At 33.8% G+C, this 18974-nt stretch overlaps 1 pseudogene; it reads left to right on the plus strand.

Annotated features, from left to right (window-relative positions):
* Positions 1 to 18974, plus strand: part of LOC131077347 (polyubiquitin-like) — a 48908-nt pseudogene that overhangs the window by 13581 nt on the left and 16353 nt on the right.

Raw genomic sequence — 18974 nt, forward strand, 5'->3', positions numbered from 1 at the left:
TTTAAAAAATTATAGCTTTAGATTAAGTTGTTTTGGATTAATGTTTCCTTCTATCTCTTTCCATCCTCAAATATATATGAAAAGCCAACTTCTAAAATCCCAGAGGTCGTTTAATGAATCACAATGGGTCCCTGTTCATTAAACTTCCCATAAAGTTATTTTTTCGTAGATCCAAATCTTAAGATCAACAGTTCTTTTCTGGCATGCACGATGAGACCTTGATTTTGAGACCTTAAAGGAATTATATGAGACATAGGCTTAATACTAGATCCCAAGCCACCCGAACTGAAGCCTACTTTTACCTCCTCTAGTATATGTATCACAAGTCAAGGCTACTAGACAAGCCACAAACCAAACTTAAGTACAAGTTTAGTCATAGCTTTAGATGGCTATGCTACCTAGAATTTTTTTGCTTGGGATAATGGTAGTCCATTAGTTGCTCACATGCCTCCTACTCAATGGGATCCCACTCCCATTTCAACATCGAAAGCTTTGCCTAGGTTTACAAGAGAAGATTTTAACACACCCACGAAGCATTTGTAAGATGTAGCTTATTATTGTAGGGTACATAACATCACAAAGAAAAATGTTTCTCTTAGACTTCTTTCAAAGGGAAAAATCTTGCATGCCTATTTGATTATTCACATAAATACACTCAACAAAAATATAAGCCCCATTTGAATATAAAAATAAGTATTAGCCATAGAAGGACTAATAACAAAAGGTCATATATAATGCTCTTGTGCGCTTATACAACTCTTGACAATAGTATGTAATCAACAAAAACAAAAGCCTTTTTTGAAACAAACAATTGTTGTTAGTCATAGAACGATTAAAGTCATTCTTGACTAGAACATTTCTTTCCTAAAAATAAAATCAATATAATGGCTAGAAAATTGAGTGAGTATGATGGTTTAGTGATAGATCAAGACAACTTCTAGGGGTAGAGGTATACCTCCTAGGTTGAGAAGGGCAACATAGTGATAAGGCAAGATGGTATGATATTGTAGTAAAAAGTTTCACATTTTATAAGCATATAATACTCCTACTACAAAAATAACTATATTAGCTTATAAATTTTATAATATCCTTTCAATGTTTAATTACTATCTTAAGAAAAAAAGTTAAAATTATAAATTAATTTTAGTCTGATATTTCTTATGAGCTCAAAATAATTTAGGTGTGATTACTAGTATGATCATTTTAGTTTTTCAAGCCAAGGGAACAAATCTTTCTCTTGTGTGTGCAATCCATGAAAATCAAAGAGCTACTTATGAGACAACTATCATGTAAGAAAAAATGATATTTAACTATTAATGCTCAATAAACTAAATATTAGATCTTGCAAATCACATGAGACCACCCTTAAAACTACTCTTATATTAATCATTTTGCTTGAGCCTCTAGAATTCCAAGTAATTTAATCTCTTATATATAAAATTAAGTTTTAAAAATTATATTCAAAATTTTTACATAAATATTTTAAACATCTAAAATTATTTATCTCAATGAAAAAGTATTCAAAACTGAAGGGATTAAACCCCATTGCCCCTAAATTATATTTCAAAATTGAACTAAACGGGGATAATGCAAATAACCCATAGGTCGACAAAACAATATCACCAGTTTACATGCCAAGAGTGACAATTTCAATAAAACTAATAAGTGACAATTCCAATAAAACTAATAACATTGCTTACAAACATGCATAAACTCTTATTTTATTGTCTATCTTCACACATAGTCAATTCTCATAAGTAGCAAGTATGCTTCTATTCAAGAGATAGATGACAAACTATGCATGTTTCTTTCAAGAATGGTGCCACATTGTGCATGCCACAAAGATGATTTTAAAGAATTTTAAATAAACAACAAACAAAACCCATGAAGCAAATGAAGAGGGATATTAAGACAAACTTTAATTGAAGGTTTCTTGCTACTCCTTTAACAACTTTCATGGGAAATTATGGTTGGAGGTCTTGGTGGCAAGGAAATTAGATATGGTGGTGATGAATATGCACAAGTAACATTTAAGCATAGATTGTATGGATTTCTTAATATTATATTACAATAAGTTGAGTGTGTATATATAGAAGGGGATAGACATAATTATGGATGATATAATAGGGAAAAGATTGAGTGACAAAGAGAGATATCTTATGAGTCATCATAAATTTGATTGCGTGATAATATTGTAAATCAATATTATGTGAAAGCGTATTTATGAAAGGTTAATGCTGGTTAACACTTTAGATTGTTCTAAGAAATTAATAGGCAACATATGTAAGTAAAGCAAAATGTTGAATCAAAATCCACTTCTATTTATTGAATGGCTTTTCACTCAATATAAACTACATTCATTGAATGCACCAAATTTATATGCACTCCCTTTAAAACCCTAACAAACTTAAAACTTTCCTATATAAATGTTCAATAGTAAAAAATAAACAACGTAAAATAAAATCTAATACTTCTATTCAGAAAGAAACACCAATAGACATGGTTATTCCTTCAAATCTTTGAAAAAACATGTCGGGAATCAGTTGAAGCGAAACGCACGCAAGAGTAACTTTGAACATTTTCCCTTCGAAAGTTGTCCGCAATTGACCATCTAATATACCAAATTTCAATTCATCCAGGAAAGTTCCGAGTTCGAATCCCACCTTCTTCGAAATGACACAACCGCCAGTAGAAACTACGCGCTGGTTTACACGGTTCGTGCTACAAGGGAAACGAATTGTCTGTAGACAGACTATAAATAGGCTTCTCGGTTCTTCCCTTCACACATTCTCAATTTGGGTTTGGTTGAAATAGCTGAGTAGATTTCAAAGTAGGACGCTTAATTTTCCTGAATCCATCTGTGGAAGGGCTTCAATTTGCAGGTTTAGTGTTGAAGAAAGGGAGTAATAATACATCATGCAGATATTTGTGAAGACATTGACGGGCAAGACCATCACTCTGGAGGTGGAAAGCTCTGATACCATCGACAATGTAAAGGCGAAAATCCAGGACAAGGAGGGAATTCCTCCCGATCAGCAGCGCCTCATCTTTGCAGGCAAACAGCTGGAGGAGGGGCGTACCCTTGCCGACTATAACATCCAGAAGGAGTCCACCCTTCACCTGGTTCTCCGTCTCAGGGGAGGAATGCAAATCTTTGTCAAAACCCTAACCGGCAAGACTATCACTCTGGAGGTCGAGAGCTCCGACACCATCGACAACATCAAGGCCAAAATTCAGGACAAGGAAGGGATTCCCCCAGACCAGCAGCGCCTGATCTTTGCCGGTAAGCAGTTGGAGGACGGCAGAACCCTAGCCGACTACAACATCCAGAAGGAGTCAACCCTTCACCTTGTGCTTCGCCTCCGTGGTGGAATGCAGATCTTTGTTAAAACCCTCACCGGCAAGACCATTACCTTGGAAGTGGAGAGCTCCGACACGATTGACAATGTGAAAGCGAAGATCCAAGACAAGGAGGGAATTCCTCCTGATCAGCAGCGCCTCATCTTCGCTGGGAAGCAGCTCGAGGAAGGCCGAACTCTGGCTGATTATAACATCCAGAAGGAGTCCACACTTCACCTCGTGCTGCGCCTTCGCGGAGGGTTTTAATTTTATATTTCTGTTTTATTCGTATCTCTGATATATGTATACGAGCTCTTTCATCGAATAAATAAATCTCTCTTCCATTAGTGTGCAATTTGCTTATGTGCTTCAACTCAAGATAAACCTGAGGAAGGACTTTGTACTTATTTTGTTCTAAAGAAGGAATCTTTACCGTGAAGAAATTAATACTGTTGTCAAATGTGTCACAATGATTTGGCTGTCTGAGTTTCTGTAACTGATCTTGTATTGTTTGAGACTGATTCTTGGCTTGCTGCTCTTTTAATCTATTAAATCTTAATGTGAAAGCTTCAAGTTTTAATCAAGTTGTGATTGTAGAGACTCTTCTGCTGTATGATTGTATAATAAGATTAGGGATTCTTGTTTCAAGACGTGCTGACTACAGAATCTGTCACATTATAGCTAAAACAGAGGGTTGAGCGGTTTTTAAAATGTTTTTGGCAGAGATGCTCAAACCCTCGAATTTCTTTCAAAATAACTTTTCTTAAAATCAAAATGATTGAAGAAACGATTCCAGGCAAGATAATCCTGAGATGCGATCTAAGTTTCTGTAACTAGTTTTAAAAGTCGATTTCACAAAAACATAATCCTCTGTTTTGGCAGAGAAGTTTAAACCCTCGAATTTTCTTCAACGTGAATTTCCTGAACATCAAAATCAACTTGAAGAAGTGTTAACTTCTCTTGTATGCCGTTTTACTGATTGGCACAAGTGAAGACAATTCTGTTTTTATCTCTTGTGCACGCGATACAGAAGCCACGAAAGGCTCAATCAGTACCCTTGCAATTGGAAAATTTATCATCATCAAATCGCTCTAGAGGTAGTGAGGTTCGGTGAAAATTTCTGCTATCCTTCAATGCGAAGGATTCTGTCCTATCTTATTAACAGGAAAATCTTTTAATTAGGTAAGACTTTAGAGTTTGCCTACACTTTTTCTACTTAAAAATTGTTAAAACTAGCAATCGCACCTTGGTGTGCAATGGGTACGTCGAAAATGTGTGGAAGGTTATTTAAAAAAAATGATATTATTTCTTGCATACATTTCTAGAATATATGAGATCAATTGGTAGGTCAATTAGAAAATCATATTGGTGCAACAAAGGTCTCGAGAAAGAAATGATGGCTTCAAATCAACTATGCATTCTCTTATAGGAATCAAAATATGATTGAAACTAAACCTCTAATGATGAAGATATTTAGACTCCATTACCAATAAGCTCATGTTATGTTTTCAATAAAGTGAGAGAGAGATAGGTGTAAGGAGATAAAGGAAAAATTAGAGTGAAATATAAAGAACAAAGAGAGAGGACCTAAGAAAGAGAGGGATATAGAGATACACAAGCATATTGAGAGAGAGAAAGAGAGACAAAATCATATTGAGAGAGAGAGAGAGAAGTGGAGATGAGCTTGACTAATATTTAAAATTGCATTTATAACATTTAACAAAATCCTCTTCCATGATGTTATTTTAGAATTACGCTAGCATACATTTGCACAAATCTACATTGAAATAGATTTCTCAGAAGGCTAGTCAAAATATATTCATATGAAAAAAGATGCTAGGTACTTATTGTTTCAAACTCTAGACTATGTTAATGTTTCATTCAACTGTCATTGATGTTTTCAATAAGGACACTCTTCTTGTTCTTGTCCAAGAATGCACAAACTTGGTGGAAAGGGGCCCCTCCCCCTCAACATGTAGATGTTTAGATGTGTGAGGTACAAATTTAAGCTACTTCAACTCTAGATCCAAGGATGTGTCTCCTCATCTCAAGGATGATATGCCTTTGATGCACCCTTGTGTACCCAAGGCTTCTTTGTTAATGGAGTTGGATGATATTCTATTTGAAGAGAGGGTCCTAGAATATGCTCCCACAAAATCTATAAAGAAAGTTGGCAAATTAGAGCTTGGGGTACATTTCCAAATTAAAAATCTGATGGTATTGGATTATGTAACTTCATAAGTAATTGTTGAAGGTCAAGTCTATGTTATATGAAAGTGCATTAGGTTAGTTGAAATATATGAAGAAATTACCCACGAACCTTTAGTTTTCAAATTTGAATTGATAGCTAACCTAACTCATTCATTGCCTATTTTTTTAAATATCTAGGTTATCTTTTGCATTCCTATACATTATTTTCAATATTTTTAAAATCTATTGCACGACAGTAAGATATGAAGAATGCTATAATAATTATAATAAAGATAAATAGATCTATATGTCGATTATATTTGATATTATTTGTAGCGACTATAGTAATCACTGATAATAATTTAATGCAAATAAAGCACTCCAATTAATTCAAGGAAAAATAAATAAACGAAGAGGCTTTGTTAATATTTCTCATTATTTAATAAAAGTAATTAGGTTCTATTTGGATTCCTTTCAAGTATATGTGTTGTTCCCCTTTGGTTTTCAAATAGTCTAGATCTCTTCAAATTGCATATTTCATTTTTAAAAATCTTAGACCTTTAAATATATACTTGCAACGATTTTCAATTACAATAGGCAAATTTTTCAACCATTTGCTAAAGGAGACATATCATAAGAAAAATCCAAGATTACCTCACACTAGGAATAAAATACACCTTAATTTTGGTTTATTAACATGATGACAGATAAATTTTGAAACCCAAGCAGACTTTTCATTGCAGAATTATAACTTGTGGGGAGAGGAGATTTCTATATATGAGAAAGATGCCATTAAAAAAGAAAATTAAACACAACACTTAAAAGAGTAGCTTGTTACAAGATTGGTCAAAATAATCTTCATACAAAATACTTTGCTGTTATTTGTGATGTTTGTCGTAACTACTGGAAATTATTAACAGTTACATCAAGCTCTCCAATAACATTGGGACAAAGAAAACATACAATGAATTGTCAATATTTCTCATTCATTAATATATGTAACAGGTTTAAGGTGGATATTTTCCATATTCTCTGTTGTTCCCTTCTAATCTTTTCAAAATTTCAAATTTTCGTATTCTAAAACGAGTCAGATTTTGAGATATACAATTGTGGGGATTTTAAGCTATATGAAAAGATCTCGGTTGAAGGAAGATTACAGTGCTACAGATCATATGGGTAAACACTTGCTAAAAAATATCCTTCATAAGAACCATGAAAGACTACAAGACTACTTCTCAGGCCATGTATTTACATCTTTGATTTCAGTTCTTAAGTTTCAAACTGCAACACAAATATGCAGGAACTCATTTCTTTGTAAAAAAATAACTTTGATTTGAAAAGATTAAAATGCCACTAAAACATGCAACCCATAACAAGATTGATGAAGATAAACTTTCATATTGAATGTGTTTGGTATCATTTGCCGCGTCTGTAGTTACAACTGACAATCATTTACTAAAATAATATTTTGGGTCTCAATTACTTACTGAGAAAATCACAATGCAAAATTTCAATGAGCAGGAATGGACCCATGCAATTTTAGATTGGGCATCATTTTGGAAAAACACAGTTCTGATTTTACCTTTTTCTCATGATGTGTATTGTAGTAATCTTCATTCTTCCTCCTCTTAGCGGCTACCTGATCATGGCAAATTATGTCATCTACCAAGATATAAACTCCAGGAGACCAAGTATTTGCTCTACAAAGGATCTGCGTCATATGTTCGACGACTCTAAGACAAACAAATACGATCTTGTTTCGCTTCAGTGTGCAAAGGCGGTGAAGGTAGTGCAGTGTTGCTTTCATTACTTTTCCGTTCGCTTTAAAGTTCCTCAACGACCACATCAACAACCAAAAATGATCCAACGGTTCGAGAGGTTGCAATCGTCTTGCACACTTCTATGCAAATGTAAACCATTGATCTTCAAAGTCATCTGATACATCTCATATAAGAGACACCTTCGATGTAATAATATTTTAAAAATTCAATTTAAAATGAAGAGTATTTTTAACAATTTAAATTTGAAAAAGGGGTGGAAGTATAATTATTTTTAGGCTTGAGATATTTAAATTTAGAAAATTTTCATTGATTGTTCTAATTAGGAATAAAATTATTAAGAATGTGAAAATAATGTAAATTAATGGTTTTTAAGTTTAGGCTTGAGATATTTAAATGTAGAAAATTTTCATTCATTGTTATTAATAGGAATAAAATTATTAGGAATGTGAAAATAAAGTAAATTAATAGTTTTTAAGTTTAGGCTTGAGATATTTAAATTTAGAAAATTTTCATTCATTGTTATTAATAGAAATAAAAATATCAAGAATGTGAAAATAATGTAAATTAATGGTTTTTAAAGTTATAAATATTTATTTTTTGAAATTTATTTGAATTTTTTTTTTAATGTTTGTTAAAAACTTGTTTCTTGTATTTAGGAGTATTTTAAATGACTAATATTTTTTCACATAACATAATAGTTTTTAAAAATAAGATCAATTTATAATATATCTTTTTGATTGATAAAATAGGAACTTTTAGCTTGGTTTGAGTCATTTGAAGTCACAAATGGGGATCTCATTACCAACATGAATATGTGCTCATTAGTTTAGTAGAGGTGCAAAGCTTGCAAGAATATTGGCCCAATGAGGGTTTGGAAAACAAAGACATGAGCATGAAGGCTAAAAGCTTTAACGCAAAGATTCAAGTTTTTGAGGGTGCAATACTCAAGATCACAGTGGCTTAGTGAAGGTTTGAACCTTGGTGGTTAGCTACAACAACAATGTCACAGTTCAAATATGTAAACATAAACACAAAATCCCCCCAAAAATTAAAAATAAGAAAAGATCATCCCAAGCACGTTATCCAGAAGTTGAAGGGAGGTAAAGTGTAATTTGGGGTATGACATAATCCATTTCTTAACCCCTATAATGCAAGAAGCCTAATAGGATTAGGTGTCTTATGCTAGACATCTTCCAAGGAAAATCCTTCAAGATTCATTGTCATTAAAGATTCTCTACGTGAAAAAATGAAGGTCTAGTCTCCAAGACGAGATCCAAACCCTAAGATTGACTTGATTTACTAATTAAATTATATTAATTAAAAAACTAATTTATTGATTAAGTCTTCATCTTAATAATTGGTTCTAATCCTACAACTATTAAATATTTAATATAATTGACATGAAGCACTTCTAATTTTCAAACAATTTGATTTTAAATTCTCAAGAAAATGTTAAACTTCTTTGTTTCAATAATTATCGCACCACTGATTAAATTTGGCACTATATGAGTAGTAACCTTACCAAAAGATCTTAACCATCTAACAACTTAAATTTTACAAAATTAATTTAGATCAATTCTTTGTCCCTTAAGGATGAACAATTTTGAAGCATATTTTAAACCCTTCCATTCCAATATTTCATTAATCCATCCTTACAAAAAATTCTAAATAAACATTGAATTTTCAAAATTATTTAAATAATGATAAACAAATAAGTTTTTCAATATATAAGATTCATTTTCCATCACTAATTGAATATCACATAAAATTAATTATGGTTTGTAAAATGAGATAATAATGAAAATAAAAATAATAATTTAAATTAACCATTACGCCTATTATTACTTAATGTGGTACTATTATTTGGTTTGAATGTTGTTATAATCCAACCATAGAGATAAAATTCTTATTCTTTCCAAAACTTACAAGATATTTATTCTACTTAAATACTTCCATAGATAATAATTAAAATAAAACCTCATTATGAATAAAGATTTATTTTGATATTAGCGAAAGAAATATGAAGATAGTAAAAAAATAATATTGTATTCATTGCATACTTCTAAACCAAAACATGAATATGAATCTAAATATTTCATTTGAACAAGTATGTATTACAATATATTTTAACAAACTTATTTCTCTTTCATCAACAACCAAAAATTAATCCAAGACTATGATACAACAAGTCATATGCTAATAGATAACTAATACAACATGAGTGAATACAATAATACTTCATTTATATAAACCGCATTAAAAAAATAAGTTTAATAGAATAAATTTTTACATCATAGAATCTTTCGCTACAACTTGAACCACTCATTTACAATAAATTTTATAGTTGTTACACAACCCTTTTTAGTAACTTAGACAAGAGAGAAATGGCTCTAATCTCCCAATAAATTAAATCACTCAAGCAATCTCTTTAATTATGCATGTCAATCATAGTGTGCTAATTTTTTTGCACTTAGGTCTCTTGAGAGACATTGTCAAAAACTAGTCTAAAATGATCACATGATATATAGGGTATGAATAGAAGCCTTCCCTATCATTAATCTATCTATGCCCAAATGTGTTGACATGCTCATTTTGGCTTCATGATGCACATAACGCAAAATATGCTTCTTGCCACATTTGCATTTCTCTCAACTTATACTTTTTACAAGAATACATTTGATGTTGGCAGGGTCAAATGGTGTTGAGTTGACTAGGAAATGTAGAGGGATCCCTTAACCTATGGGTCTAGATGAAAAATTCATTGGTGTCATGACCTATGAGAATTAATTTGTCATTGTTTGGTAACTTTTTCTCTTAAGGCTCTTTAAAGATTGACTTGGAATAGTGTAGTTTGGAAGGATCAACTAACCTAGGGAACATGTTACGGGACTTTTTCTTGTGGAAATAAATTGTAATAAATATAATTATGAACATTATTATAGTTATGAAAGGGTGTGATTTTTGGTAACCATCCTATGACATTATATAAACTCATGAATTAATAAAGAAGGATACACAGAGGGAGAAAATAATAGAAGAAAAAGAGATTGAAAGAAGCAAAATCAAGAGGATAGTTAAGGTTTGGTGGTTGGGCATTGGGCATTGGAGAAGGGGCATACAATGTGTGTCCAAATCAAGGTACAACATACACCTGGGAGTGTCCTGGCTAGGGCTGTGTTTATTTCATGCTGTGAAGGCATGTGGGGTTCTGTGTAGGAACCATGTCCTCCTAGAGTGCTTCCTTGCCTGGAAACCCTAGGCCTATAACTAATCCTGTACGTGCAAAAAGAAGTCTCTCCATGATTTTTTGAGAGAGAGAGAGAGAGAGAGAGAGAGAGAGAGAGAGAGAGAGAGAGAGAGAGAGATCTGCATCAGCTTTGCCTTTTGCAACTCTCTAAGGGCATTAAATCAGATGATGCATTTCTATCCCTTGTTCCAAAATTATTTTCACTAGTTCCTTGCTAGATTCCCAACTTGATATTTGTTGCTCTTGGCATTAAAAAAAATCTAAAATGTCTTGTAAGGAAAATAAATTGGTTAAGCAAAGGAAGTACATTTGAAAGTACAAATATATATCTTTAAATAATTGAAACAACTCTAAGCTAGAGAATCTCCTTAAGACAAAATTTTTGGTAAAGACCTTAGGAAAAAGGGAATTGATCCATCATAATGGCTTCAGAAAATGGTTGAAAAGCTTACGAAGACCTAGAGAGAACCAATCAAGTCCTAATAAATGAAATCGATGAACTAGCAGCTAAAGTCAATCAACTTAAGAAGGAATCTATAGAACGAAGCAAACAACAAGAGATGTCAATCTCAGAAAGAAAGAAAAGTTCTCGATCAACATGACATCAAAACAAAACAAATGAAAAACATAGAACAAAAAGTAAACGACGACGAGAATCATCCGAAGAGAGTGACACTTCCGAATCAAGCAACTCTAACACTTCTGAATTAGAATCCTCAGAAAACACATTTAGCAAACAAACACAATGAGAATTAGATAATTTTGCCTGTAAAATCAAGCTACCTGAATATAGTGGTGACATTGGTATAGGAGAGGAAGCAGAGCAGTGGTTGACTAACCTAGAAAGATATTTTGACTTACAAAACACAAGGAGCTATGCTAGAACAAAGATCACCACCTACCAATTGAAAAGTAGTGCATTAAATTGGTGGCAAGATACAGTTATATCTTTAAAGCTACAAACTGATAGAACAAAATGGTCACAATTTAAACAATTATTTCAACATAAATATCTTTCCGATTACTTTTTACAAGAAAAGAAGAATGAATTTTTTGAATTGAAACAAAGGCTACAAACTATAAGTGAATATAAACAAAACTTTGAAAGACTTAAAATATTTGTACCATTCATCAAAGGACATGATCGTGTTGTTAGATTTATCAATGGTTTAAGATATGAATACCAAGCTCAAGTATGGTGCGGAAAGCTAGTATTAGTAGATGAAGTTGGACAAATTGTAGAAAAAATTGAAAATTATCATCAAATTTCAAGACAAAAAAGAGAAAATCGCAAAAGAAATAGGGAAGGTTCATATAAGGAAACTTTCAAACAAGGAAGACACTATTCCAACCAAAATACAGTTCAGTGTAGATCCACCAATATGTCCCATTTCAACAAAGACCACAAGACATCATCAAGAGTTCAATGTTGGGCTTGTGGTGAGAATCATCTTCAGCGAAATTGTCCTCGAATGTACCCTTATTGTGGGAAATGTGGCAAGAACCACTGTAAAAATGATTGTTCATGCAACCCCCAACAACACCAAAATCAAGATAATAATTTTTCATCCCTTCCAATATGAAGATTTATGTAGCTATAGATACAGGTACGATGCATTACCAACCTTCTTTAATTGAAATTAAAGGTTTTATAAATAATCATCCCATTGTTTTTCTTGTTGATTCAGGAAGTAGTCATAACTTTATTTCTCCTAGGGTTGTAGCACAACTAAGGATTGCATCTAAATCAATAGAACCTTTAGATGTCGAAATGGTAGATGGTAGAATAGTTAGACAAACAGGTGCAATTATTGAAAATTTATAATTTGAATTAGACAAGCTTGTAACATATGATCATTATCACATATTAAATCTAGGTATGTATGATGCTATTCTAGGTATGAGTTGGTTGGAGAAAAACAATGCTTTCCTAGGTTCTGAAAACAAATAGGTTAAGCTAAACTCTAACATGGGGACATGTCATATTTTACAGGGGGAGAAAAGACCTCCTCACATTAAAACCATTTCAGCAATGCAAGTTAAGTGTAGTGCGAGGAAAAATTGTAAAATATTTTGTGCTATTCTTTTTAAAACATGTGATAAATTTAAATTAGATATTAATATTAAACATGTGGTGCAATTATTTAAAGATGTGTTTCCCGAAGAATTAAATAGCTTACCTCCTAAACAATCTGTAGAACATGCAATTGATCTAGTTCTCGAGGCAGAACTTGTCTCCAAAGCTCCCTATCGACAGTCAATCCCTGAATTAACTGAACTAAAAATCCAATTAACACAAATACTTAAGGAAGGTAAGATAAGGCCAAGTGCCTCTCCATGGGGTGCACCAGTATTATTCGTTAAAAAGAAAGATGGGACCATGAGGTTATGCATAGATTATAGAAAACTTAACAAAATAAACCATAAAGAACAAGTACCCCTTGCCTCGAATTGATGACCTCCTAGACCAGTTACATGGTGCCAAATTCTTTTCCAAAATAGATCTATGGCTAGGATACCATCAAATTCGTATTAAAGAATTTGACATTTCCAAAATGGCATTTTGAACACGATATGGTCATTATGAATTTGTGGTAATGCCTTTTGGTCTAACTAACGCACTTGCAACCTTTGTGACCTTGATGCACGATGTATTCCGACCATTTCTAGATGTATTTTTTATCATCTTTTTGGATGACATATTAATATACTCAAAAAATGAGCAAGAACATGAGCAACATTTGAGGATGGTACTAGAAACCTTACGAAAAACACAAATTATATGCTAAATTAAGAAAATGTGAATTCTTTAAATCAGAGGTATCTTATTTAGGTCATATAGTTTTAGAAAAAGGTATTTCACCAGACCCTGCTAAGATCAGAGCAATTCAAGATTGGCCTATCCCCAAGGATGCTCACGAAGTAAGAAGTTTCCTAGGATTATCTGGGTTCTATCGTCGGTTTGTTAAAAACTATTAAAAATTTGTTGCACCTTTAACCGACCTAACTAAGAAAGATCAAAATTATAAATGGACTGATGAATGTGATAAGGCTTTTGAAACATTGAAAACATTGCTAACAACTACACCTATTCTTTGCATCCCAAATTTTAGCAAACCTTTTGTTGTGATTATAGATGCATGTGGGACAAGTGTAGGTGGTGTTCTAATGCAGGATAACCAAGTTATATGCTATGAATCAAGAAAAGTATTACCTACCGAAAGAAACTATCCTATTCATGATCTTGAATTATTAGGGATTGTCCATGCCTTAAAGGTTTGGGGACACTATTTATTGGGAAACAAGTTTATTTTGAAAACAAACCATCATAGTCTTCAACACATATTTATTGGGAAACAAGTTTATCTTGGAAATAATGAATATAATTAGATAAAATTTAATTTAATTATAATATTTTTTTATACCATATAAAAATGATTTAAACAAATTATAAAAAAATAAAATTAATCTCATATAATTAATTTCTTACATACTTTTAAAATAAAGTATACTTAAGATTATTAGGCCTAATATGGTTGATTAAAAAAAAAACTTATTACTATATTTGTATTTGAGCACATTTGTTATACATTAATGGGGGCTCCAAATAACTGTGTGGGGGGTATATATGTAAAGAAACCTATATTTAGCCAATAGGCTATTCCCCTTGGGGGTACCCCATGTCGAGAAACTGTTTCATTTCCCAAAGATTGTAAGCATTTCCCAAATGGTATTTTCTAAAATGATTTTACTCTTTATTTGCAAAAATTATTTAATCATTACATTACACACTATTGTCACTCAAAATACCATTTGCTTCCAAAGTAAGCCAATTTGCCTAAAATTGTTATGATACTTCCTACAAAAAAAAAATCAACTCGACACTTTAAATCTGAATTTGCTTTCAGTTACAATTACTTTTTCAGCTTGAGACAACCATTTGAATTTTTTTCCCTCTTTTCTTCTAGCAGCTAAAAAGGAAATAGAGAGCAACTCATTACATACACCATAAAACTCAATCCAATAAATAAAAAAGTTGAAGAATGGCGCTTTACATGAGAGAGATGACATAGAAACCAACGAGTTTAGGTTGCCCTCAACACACAAAATTTAGGAAAAAGAACTATGTGGTAAAATCTATAGCTTGCATTACATTGAATTCATTTCAAAAGGAATAGAAGATTCACCTGCAATATTAGGTACATAGGAAGTCAAATTAACTTCTATAAGTCTCGGCTCGATTGATTGATCAACAACAGATAATAAAGAAGTAGCACTTGATAAATGATTAGCTAGTATGAAATCTTATAAAGGATTTACTACTCAACCTCATTCTTTATTGCAGTTCTCCTTGTTTCTTGCACTGGGTGTGGAAGAATGCCCATGGATTTCACATCCAAAATGATCACTTTGTTGTAAGTATGAACAAACCATATGGGTCCTCTTGAAGAAAAATTCCACTGGAGGTTGTGTTAGGTTTTGTGAGATATCTACCTGATTAATAGTGCCATTCTCGTCTTGTAAGTCTGGTTTTGGTGTTCAGTGCAAGAACTTCCTCCATTAAAGAAGCAAAATGGCCCAGTGATATCTATAATTTTCTAGCATGATACCTAGAAGACATGCAGGAAAAAATTAATTATAAGTGTAGCAAATAATTTTTTTTATAAAAGATTAATTAGATTATATAATTAACAATACAACATTGCAAAACAAGATATTTTACAAACCAAATTATATTATAATAATATTTGAAAAACAAACAGTATATGTTTAAAGACACTTCTTAAAAATAAGATTGATTTTTAGTATTTTTATTTTATTTTATTTTTGAAAAAAGGGGTAAATATTTATTCAGAAATCACAAAAATACAAAGAACAGGCCTTAGGCCCACCAAGATAGCAACAAAAACTAAAAGGATCCTAAAGGAACCACCAACACCACCACTACAAAGTCTAGTGACCATAGCAATAGATCCGATTGTCAGATTTCCAATGATAATACCTTTTCGAAAAGCCTTCAAAAAGATGACATAGGGCCAAAGGCTAGCTATCTTGGAATCATACAAAAAACTAGGCTCATCTGGAGCCTCGAAGGGCCTCAAAAATGATAATGAAAATGAAACAAACATAAAAGGGAAATTGATCCTACACCACTGGGTGCTCTTGCATCATCATGTCTTCTAGCATTAACCTGTCTAAAGTTTCAATATAATCAGGAGTAGACCATCCCTTCCACTAAAATACTAACCATCAACATGCTCTGAAGCCCACTTGGTCAAACAATCAGCCATTCTATTCCACTCCCTGGGAATATGACAAAAGGAGACAAATTCCAATGTATTACATATCTGTAAAATATGTCTGATCACATAAGCTAATTGCCAACTCACATCATTCAAATTTTGTTTGTTCAACATGTCCACAACAATCTGAGAATTCGAATCACAAATAATCTTCCTCCATCCTAAAGAACAACCTCGCTCAACAACAATCTTAATAGCTAGGGCCTCCATAAGATTGTTAGAGTGCTGCCCAATATAAATAGAGAAGAAAAAAATTGCACAACCATCATCACCTCTACCTATACCTCCAATACCTGCATGTCCAGGATTCCCACATGAAGAGCCATCTGTATTAATTTTTAAGATTCCCACGGGAGGGGGAATCCACCTTCCATCTCTACTTATCCGTTGCTTTGCATGTTTAGATCTATTTCCAGGAGCACAGTCCATTTTAATGTTTTCCAGTTGCATATTCCTTACAATAGCATAATCACCTAGATCAACATTTTCAGACAAATTGCACTTAGCCGAGATTGTCTCCTGAAGCCTATTAACTATCTTCTACCACAGCTGAGGACTCCCTATATGTGAATCACAAAAGACCCTCTGATTCCTTTCCAGCCACAAATTCCAAATAATAAGGGTTGGCCCAATAGCCCAGGCCACTTGAAGAAAAGAGGTCTTTGTTGGGGGTCTGCCCAAGCTATCCCAAAATTCAATTAAGGAGGTAGCATGAAAACAAGCATGTTGCCAAGCCTCCCACCACTTATGCCCAATCTCCCTAGAGAAAGGGCATAGAAAAATAAGTGGGAGCAGTCTTCCTCATTATGCATACAAAGATAACAGATAGATGGTCCTTGGAAGCCTCTCTTATGAAGATTATCCCACATGAGGCATTTCCTCTGAGCAACCAACCATAAGAAGAAATTACATTTCAGCCAAGAGAAGCTATTCCAAACCTTCTTCCACCAGGGAACATTTGTCATGCCATGTAATTGCCTATTAAGCTGTGCATAACCTTCAACAACAAAAAACTTGCCATTCTCTCTCCTTGAGGGAACTACATAATCTACCCTCCAAGATATTAACCAACACCACACGATCTTCATTCGAACCACCCAAGGACCATTCAAGAGGATCCTTCCAACAAGTCACCTCAACCTGTCCAATGCGCCTCACCGTTTTAAAATTCTCCACCTTAACCCATCCAACATCAATGAAAATGTTGCAAAGAGGCCGAAGTTGTGGATAACTAGACAGAATACGAGGGTGACCATCCCAAGAGTCCTACCAAAAAAGAGCTTCAGAGCCTCTATTACAAATCCAATAAAGGCCATCTTTAATAAGTTGGGCACCTTTTTTAAGAGTATGCTAGATACAAGAGCCCTTGCCACTAAACTAAGTCGGGGCACCTCCAGCTCATTACTATTAGCACCAGGGAGATACTTGTGGGTTAAAATCTTAGCCCAATCCCGATCCTAACTATTACATGACCTCCAATACAGCGTAGCCGCCAAGGCCTTGCTAACCAAAGCAATAGATCTGAGGCCAAGACCCCCAGTATGTCTCAGTCTACAAACAAAGTCCCATTTAACTAAACTCCACTTAGAAGAAAGAAAACTACCAGACCAAAGAAATTGATGGGAAAGAGCATCAAACTCTCTCACAAAGATGGAGCGGGGAGCCTACACAAAACAACTAAAAATGGGAAGCGCTTACACCACAGTCTTCAAAAGAATCACTCTTCCAACAGAGGATAACCACCTGTAAGTCCAATGATTAACCTTACAAAGAAATTTATCCAAAATTCCTTGCCAAAAATCTCCATGCTGAACCCCCAAATCTAAAGGAATCCCGGGGTACAATAAAGGAAGGGACCTCGTCTGAAATCTGAGGATCCTAGCAATCCTATTCTGAATAAGCCGAGGGGTATTAAAGATATATGGATGATTTATCTTCCTTAATTTTTTGACATGAAGCTTTGCAATAGATATCCAAAGCTCTCATGAAATTCACTGCCTCATTGATTTTGGTCATGCCCATCAAACCTGTGTCATCCACAAACTAAAGATGAGAATAGGGAGGTAGAGCATTACTCCAAACCCATCCTTGAATAAGACCATGTCTCACCTGGGAAGTGAGAAATTTGCCAAGACCTTCAGCCACGAGAATAAATAAGTAGGGAGATAAAGGGTCTCCTTGCCGAAGCCCTCGCGAAGCGCTAAACAATTATGAGGGTTCCCCATTAATAAGAACTGAGAAATAGGTATACGTCACACAACTAAGAACCTAATTCATCCACTCTTCTCCAAAACCAAAAGCCAAAAGGATCTTTTGTAAGAAATCCCAACTCACCCTATCATAAGCTTTGGCCATGTCAAGTTTCATAAACATAGCCTTCTCCTTAGAGGAAGCCATCGAATGAATAACCTCCATTGCTATCGCAACTCCATCAAGGATTTGTCTTCCATCAATGAAACCACCTTGCTCCTTAGAAACCAAAGTGCGGAGGAGAGATTTGAGTCGTTCAACATCAATTTAGTGATTATCTTGTAGACAACATTACATAAAGTAATAGGCATGTACTGATCCAAGCTATTAGCCCCCTCCTTCTTAGGAATGAGAGCCAAGAAGGTAGAATTCATAAATTTGAGCATGTATTTATTCCCATGAGATTCTTGAACCACATCTAGAAGATCATACTTTATAATCTCCGAAAATTCTTAAAAAAAATCAATAGGAAACCCATCAGGGCCAGGAGCCTTGCCTTTTTTCATTTGAAACACAACCCCCTCAAGTTCAGACAACAAAATGGGGTGCAAGAGAGCATCATTCATTTCAACAGAGACAAGAGGGGGAATACAGTTCAAGATGGCCCTCTCTTCCACCATAGCTTCGGGATCCTCTTTGGTAAACAAATTAGAAAAAAAACTGACAGCTTCCGTTGCAATTTCTTCTTTAGATGAAAGATGAACCCCTTCTGAAGAAATAATAGAGGTAATAGAGTTACCATACCTCTGAGCCTTGACAAAATTATGAATAAAAGCAGTGTTTCTATCACCTTCTTGGAGCCAATCCACACAAGACTTTTGTTTCCAGAAAATCTCCTCATGCAACTCCCACTCTTCTAAGTCC

Source organism: Cryptomeria japonica, chromosome 4, assembly GCF_030272615.1.
Source record: "Cryptomeria japonica chromosome 4, Sugi_1.0, whole genome shotgun sequence".
NCBI lineage: Eukaryota > Viridiplantae > Streptophyta > Pinopsida > Cupressales > Cupressaceae > Cryptomeria > Cryptomeria japonica.